General features: G+C 44.1%; 1 long non-coding RNA gene across 1 annotated transcript; it reads right to left on the reverse strand.

Moving 5' to 3' along the window:
* Positions 1–1,779: 1,779 nt before the first annotated feature.
* Positions 1,780–5,403, reverse strand: LOC123072300 (uncharacterized). The gene is made up of 2 exons (XR_006434988.1): positions 3,322–5,403; positions 1,780–1,819 (listed from the first exon to the last, which is right to left on the reverse strand). It is a non-coding gene; the product is annotated as an uncharacterized lncRNA (long non-coding RNA).
* Positions 5,404–7,869: the final 2,466 nt, after the last annotated feature.

Here is a 7,869-nt window from a genome sequence, read left to right on the forward strand (position 1 = left end):
ATTCCGTTCGGGTCGGGTCGGTTGCAACTACAAAAAAAACTAACAATAAATAAAAAAAATGGAACCGATTTCATCGGCGCCGACAACCCTCCGCCCCGACCCCCGGTTGCGGTCATGTTATATGGCTTGCAATTGCGCTTGGGTGTGCTGACTTGCGATTGCGCTTGGGTTGAGGCGGTTGCAACTACAACCTCCGCCCCGACCCCGAGTTGCGGTCACGTTATATGTCTTGCAATTGCACTTGGGTGTGCTGAGTTGCGATTGCGCTCGGGTCGGGGCGGTTGCAACTACAACAAAAAAACTAACAATAAAAAAAGGAACCGATTTCATCGGCGCCGACAACCCTCCGCCGCGGGCCCAGTTGCGGTCATGTTATATGTCTTGCAATTGCGTTTGGGTATGTTGTGTTGCGATTGCACTCGGGCCGGGTCGGTTGCAACTACAACAAAAAAAACTAACAAAAAAAATGGAACCGATTTCATCGGCGCCGACAACCCTCCGCCCCGACCCCCGGTTGCGGTCATGTTATATGTCTTGCAATTGCGCTTGGATGTGCCGTGTTGCGATTGCGCTCGGGCCGTGTCGGTTGCAACTACAAAAAAAACTAACAATAAATATATAAATGGAACCGATTTCATCGGCGCCGACAACCCTCGGCCCCGACCCTCCGGTTGCAGTCACGTTATATGTCTTGCAATTGCGCTTGGGCGTGCTGAGTTGCGATTGCGCTCGGGTTGGGCGGTTGCAACTTCAAACAAAAAAAACTCCTAAACAAAAATAAAAAATGGAACAACCCGGAAAAAGAAAAGAAAAATAGAAAAATGGAACAAGATTTCCACCTGTAGAGACAAAGAAAAACCCGCCGCGCTCTATGTATTGCAGCCGCCAACGATAAGAAGAAGAAAAAGGAGTCTTGTCGTATATTGTAGTAGTATATAGGTACCTTCTCTCTTAACCGATCCATCCACATGCACATCCACATCAGGGTCCGACGGAAGTGCGAGGAGGCTGCAGCCCATACAACAAAAAACAACAGATGGGCTGCCAGCGGGACAACACATGGGCCGCGCCACCCCGTCGGGCGAAGTCTCCACCTGGACACACAAATCGTGGAGCGTTTCGATCTGACGGCCACAAAAACGAATGAACCAAAGAAAAAAACATTCGAATGAGTTTTAGCAAATCCGTATATAGAAATTCTACTAGGACAGATGCCTGTGCGTTGCAACAGGACAGAAAATTGTCAACTCGCTAAAATTTAGTAAGCATTGTATAGAACTTCATCCATCAAAACTTCATGACAAGTAAGAAGAAAACCACTCAGGTTGTTTGCTCATCGCACTTCACAAACACAGTACATGCCACACGCAATAAATCAGTATATGACTGATTTGTGCACCATATACCAGTCATACATAATCATAGTTCCTATGAAAATTGGTACATATGCGAAAACCCTCTATATCTACATCATTATTCTATCTATGTAAAATAAATACAACAATGATCACCATGTACAATATGGCCATACAACAATCTGCACCTCTTTCTTCTACCATATTCTATCTATCTCGGTCAACTATACAAAAAAAATACATACAACAAAATCTGTAAGCAAGGTCAGTTTTATCTACACAACAATCTGTACGCAAGGTCATATTTATCTATCTTCTATTCCTGCAAGTATGCAGTTATGCACATACTTTTCTTCATACAGTAGCAGAAGGTTGCATTATATTCATACAACAATGGCAACACAGAGCAACCTCCTCTTTACTGTTTGATTTTGCATCAGCTTCCACGACATGTTTAGCAGCTTCTGCTTAGTGTAATCTCAAAATTATTTGGAGAAACTACAGCTTCATGGGAAAGCGAAATAATAGATTTACGAAGAGGGATATTCCTTTTATTGAGCAACAAAAAAAGTTATCCTAAAACAGAATAAAATGCCAACAAATTTACTTGCTGGCACGTTGGCAACGGTATGATCCCACAGAATAGATATTGTTCAAGTAAGGTCATTGCTGGCAGGTTTGATCCACAAAATAACTGACATCAGATCCTCACTTGTGAGTAAATTAAGAAGTTTGTCATTACCACAGAGAAACTAAGTTGTCAACATCAAAGAGTTTCCTTTTCACTTTCCTAACCAACCATCCAAACAATCAACAGTAAATCTATAAATTTGATTGAACTAACCAAACACTGATAGGTCAAGTAGTTGAAACGATAATATCTTTATGTCATAGATATCCAACATATATGCTTCTATCCTTGATGCCTAATGTCATGAACCATGATGGATGTCCAATTTGACGGTGCCACAGATTAGAAAGAAAATCTTGCTACAATGAATATTGTAATCTTACACCATGTAGAATTACTTTATGCAAAACCTCCTCTCATAACTTGCTAATTTTAAATGAATAATCTCATCTTTGTATTAGTTTGTTGGAATTTTGAAGCTTGGGGCTAATTTCTAAGATCTTGAAATTGTCTCAAATGACATGGTGCACACGTGAAAAAGCAACATATATTCGCTAATTCAGTTTAACAAAAACTGTAAGCTATGCCAATCATGCTAAACAGCAGCATGTTTTGATGCGATTAGACACTGAGCTCTGGCCTCTAGAAAAAAACCGAGTTGCCCCAAACATATACCACACAGGCAACCTCATTAAGTGATATGCCACATAATTAATAAGAAAATTTATATGAACAACCTAAGCCAACATGCCGTAACTAAATTTAAGTATGAGACAGAATTAATGCTGCTGTCAAGGGCCTATATTTGGTAGTTGATTGGCTGGAAATTCATGATTTTATTTCTTCCTAGCCAATGGTTTTTTTACTGCACAAAATGCATCCCATATGAAAATGAATTCCGAATCCAGATGGAGCGCCAGTTGACAGCAACTTGCATCTGCTCTTTTGTGCCTCTTTGTTGGCTACAACATTACAAAATATCCGTGTGTGTATCCTACTACAGTATATATGAATAGAAACAACTCAACTTGTCATGTGTTGAGAATAAATAAGGATGCAATATCTAACAAGTAGGTGAAATAGCTTGCCGCGCATTGCCTGCCTTCTACGAGGCAAGAATAGCAAGAGAAATAGTTTCAAAACTCCAAAACAACAACTGCCGTATGCCTTTTCAAAACACCATCGAATAATGTGCATGAAAAAAGAAGTTCAAAAGACCAGGAGATACTCAACTGGACCCAACAAAAGCTAATTACCTATACAGTATACGTGGATCAGTTCTAATGGCTATATAGTAGCGGAGGTAATTAAGCAGCAAGATAGTTATTACTATACCTGGAATTAAGGTTGAATGAGGTCCACTTCAGGCCGCATCAGTTGTTCTGTATCCGTTGTTGCCGCCGTTGAGACGGTGTTGATTCCTTGCAGTGATGGCACGCTGATATAAATCCCCTATTTTCTGAGAAAGAAGATTGTAGACACTAACTGATGATCGTACCTTGCAGTGAGAGAAGTACTTGTTCATCTCCTCGCACTCGCAACACGAAGCTTCTCAATATTCTCAGGTTTTCTCAAGCACTACATGAGGTTGTGAGCTACCAAAAAAATACTATGAAACATCAACAACGCTAGTAACTGTCAACACTTATCAATCAACAATATCCACTTTAAATGCAGGCAAAGCATCCCAATTCAGTAAAAAAAAATCTTTAACTGAGGAACTCAGCCGGTCGTGCTAAAAGAGGAACCTGCTCGCAATATTCATCAGTAATTGTTGCTGCAAAGTCAATCACTTACCTGTTGTCGCATAGGCATTCCAACAAACACTGGCTGTGCACCACCCAAACAATCACGACAGCTAGCTTTACACCATCGGAGTGGCATGATGCACGGAATAGGAACAGTCATAGATGAGAGTGATCCGGCAATGTGTTCCCATAGCTGAGACATCCGAGACCACGCTTGTGCGGGGCCTGTGTGTCCGGTGCCAACCAAGGCAAAGCAGTAATGAAGTGAGGGCCACACTGGTCTAAGTTGTCCCGCCTCCTTCTCTTCTCTCCATCTCACCTCCTCTCTCTCCCTCGTCTCTTCTTCCCAGGAGGCCAAGCTGCCAGGTGTCGCAAACAGTTTTCATCGGACAAAAGCAAAGTAGTTGTACAGTACGTAAAATATGGCAAAAGGTGCGCGCACACTGAAGTAACTATCATCAAGTTTCAGGTTCTGTAAATTTGCATCACAACTGTTTATTCATGAATTTTCAATCTTGGAAAACCGATTGCCCTATTCATCTTGGACTTGGACAAAGATTGTTAGACAAAGGTTCCAAATGTTATTTAATTCACTACGACTTCAACACTCTAAATTTGCTTACACATGAAATGAACTTGAAACAAAATCTAGCATGATAGAAACACAAACAATACATTAATGATCTGGACTGTGATACTTGAGATAAATTATACGAGTATTTGATCAATAGCAGATTATTGAAGGATGCAAAGTTTTACTTGCCTGTGAGTGGGCATAGGAGCGACTGGTGAGGAAGTTGAATGGCGTCGAGGTAGCAAATTTTTGCGGCGCCAGGCCGCCACTATATTACTTGTGGAAGCCTCGCAGACAGAGGCGGCGCCTGACCCGCTTGAAACAACGGGGTACAACTCCTTTGCTAAATTAACCACTGCGAGATAAAGTCATGTACTGGGAATTTACATGATGGATTGATGCTAAGTCAGAACTTGGAAACTGAGCCTCAATGGTTGGAGAGGAACACTGTCAGGAGAGTTGGACATGTTTGATTAGATCATTCCTACTAAATAAACCATCATAAAATAAAATCATGTACTGGAATATACATATTGGATTTCTAAACTTGAAAACTGAGTTTCAAAGGTTGGAGATGAACACGAGGACAGCTGGACACATTTGATTGGATCATACATACTAATCAACCACCATTGAATAAAAATCCTGGTTCTGCTCTTCTCCTTTTATTCCAGATTAACGCGGGGATGCTTTGGAGTGGGTAATCATCATAGATACGGAGATAAACAAAAAGTGTGCAACTGATACCAATTTACAGAATGTTTCTAAAGTATCCAATGACAAATAACTGCAGGGACCTGCAAAATAGAAAATCAAGTTAATAAAAGTTATCTACATATAAGTTGTAATATTATTTAATAATTGAAGTCTTGATTTAATGAGACAAACTACAATGGCCCTAACACTCTGCTTGAACTACACTAATTATGATTTATGAATGAACAGAGATCAATTCCAATTGTGTAGCCGTGAAAGACCATCTCTACTTTTGTAGTGCTCTAGCTCTAGAAAAGCAGTCCATCATAGTTGTACTGATTCTCGTCAGTAACAGCAAAAGCTAATCCCAACCGAAGAGTATAATATAGTTGTCGGGAACCTGCTAGTACACATCCCAACTGGATCGAGCATTACCCGGGTAGGCCGGCTGGACGCAGAGGTGGCCGGGGTAGACCTTGGCGCGGTTGCGCCTTGTGCTCGATGCGCTGGAGGCGCGTCTCCCTCGAGCACATGAAGAGGAGGCAGGGGACGAGCTACAGGAGTTCCATGGTGGAGGTCATGGCAGGTTGGGCGGCGCCAGATCGGGTAGAGGAGGTGCAGGGCGCATGGATCCGGGAGGGAGGCGCCGGATCTGGCCGGTGGAGGTCCCGTGGCGGCGTTCGAACCTCCAAGGTGAGCTCGAGCAATGGGCATGGGGGTCCATGGTGCTGGCACTGTGCTCCTGGAGAGAAGGAGGCAAGGAGATTAGAGAGAGAGAGAGAGGGGAGAGAGAAAAGGCAGTGGAGCGGCGGCGTGACATAGGTGGTCTTCGGCGGCGACGCCGGTCACCGGACGACGGGCGAGGAGGCCGATGAGGAGGCGCACAGGAGGAGGAGTTCGGGGTCGGGAGCTCTGCGGGGCTGGTGGTGGCGGCGTATGTGCGGCGGCACTCGGGCTGGGCGGGCCAGATCTGGGCTCGAACCGTTTTTCTCACTTTAAAAAGGACCGCGGGTTGATTATAGAAAATCACAGGGACTTTTTTACAAATTGACGACGACGGACGACCAGAAGCACTCCCTGCTTTATTAGTGTGTGTGTGTCTATATATATATATAGGGAGGAGGAGGATAGGGAAAGATTAGACATCCAGGATGAGGAATAAGTAATTCCTCACCCCGGTCGATCGACCGAGCCGGTTGCTGCATCCAACCAAGCCACGCTCTGTTTCGCACCTGCCTGCATCCACCGTAAAATTACATCCGTATGAATCTACCCCACGTTCCTGTCCACCCCACTTCCCCATCCTTTTCTCTTTCTTGAGTAAAAAAAGGCTGGGACAGTTCGAGCGTATCGACGACGAACAACACGGGAGACGGCAGCGTGGTGCTCGGTGAATTGGGGCGGCCTGACTGGTGGAGCGCTGTGCTACTCGGCGGCGTGGTCTCGACCTAGGGTGGTCGTTCAGCGAATTGGGGCGACCTGGTGTGCATCGTCTTCCTAGGTCTGGGGCGCCGCTGTCCGCGGAGCTGTGGCTGGTGATTGCGGCGGAGCTGTGGCAGGCAATTGCGTCGGCGCTGCAGCCGGTGGCCGTGGAAGGGCTGCTACGTGACGGCAGTGCTGTTGTTTGGATTGAATTTGGTTTGGTGTGAGTGCACCGGAGGAGGTGAGCAACCCCAATTCTAGTGATTTTCGTTTCAAAATTCCAATTAGCTTCCACTTAATTAAGTTGCCCTTTGTTATGCTCTTCCCAAGTACAGTAGATAGTTTGGTCTTCTGATTAGTACCCAGTTCGCTCTAGGATGAACAATCTAGCAGGTCATGTTACTTAGCTTTTTACGAGCTATATTCAGATACTAGATTTTCTTGCTGTTGGAGTTATCTCGAGGTGATGTTGGGTTTTATTTTGCAAGTCTTGATGGATGTTGGGACTTGGGAGTCCTTGCCGAGAGTACGCATGAATATGATTATTTGTTTATTCAAATTGGGAAAACCTAACAAGAAACAGAAGCAACCAATGAAATTTCAGTTAAAGAAAGCTGTATCAGCTCACGTTGGTCTTTTCTGCTCAGCTGTCACTAAGCTCCTTTATTCTTCCATGCTGCTGTCTTGCACTTGGTATATTATGTTAAGCAGTTCTTGTAAGAGCTTGTACTCAGAAGACTGTTGCTTTTGTTAAAGCAAGGATCGAGCCTTTTGTCAAAAAAGGTTATTTTCATTTTACAATATATGTTTCCTTGTGTTTGTATTCTTGTACTTAACACTATGTAACTGCAATTTCTCAGGAATACACCATTTTTTTCACTGTGGTGGGTATCAGAGATTTGGATTTCGTCCGGAATTTTCAATTTTCGTCCGAAATCCGCTCATTTCGTCCAGGCCCGGCATAAATATAAGCCGGCTGAATATTTCGGCCCATATTGAATTTCTGTCCCAGCCCATGATACATCGTAGCCTTGGTAGGTTGTAGATGTGCCCCAATGGTATAAAAGTCGCTACTGAAGCCCCGCAACCCTAATTCTAACCTCGCGTCCCCCAAATGTATCCACAGAGCGGCGGCGGCTGCGCCGACGCAAGCGGATGGAGGCTTGTCAGCGTCTTCTCCTTCCATTCTTCTCCACCGGCCGACTGTCCACATCCTTCTCCTCGTGCTCCTACTTCGCATCCACTTCTTCTATGGCAGCGCTAGAGAACCAGATACTACGTGCTTGGGAGGGCCAGCCTTTTCTACTGCTTTTTGGATTGTTGATTCTGGAATCCATTGATTCTGCTTTGGTTTTCCTCCAGTTGAATGTAACTCTGCTGTACGTTTTGGTTCTCATTGGTTCAAACCTTTTTGAGGAATTTTCTGTCATTTTCTTCTAAATT

Source organism: Triticum aestivum, chromosome 3B, assembly GCF_018294505.1.
Source record: "Triticum aestivum cultivar Chinese Spring chromosome 3B, IWGSC CS RefSeq v2.1, whole genome shotgun sequence".
Taxonomy (NCBI): Eukaryota; Viridiplantae; Streptophyta; class Magnoliopsida; order Poales; family Poaceae; genus Triticum; species Triticum aestivum.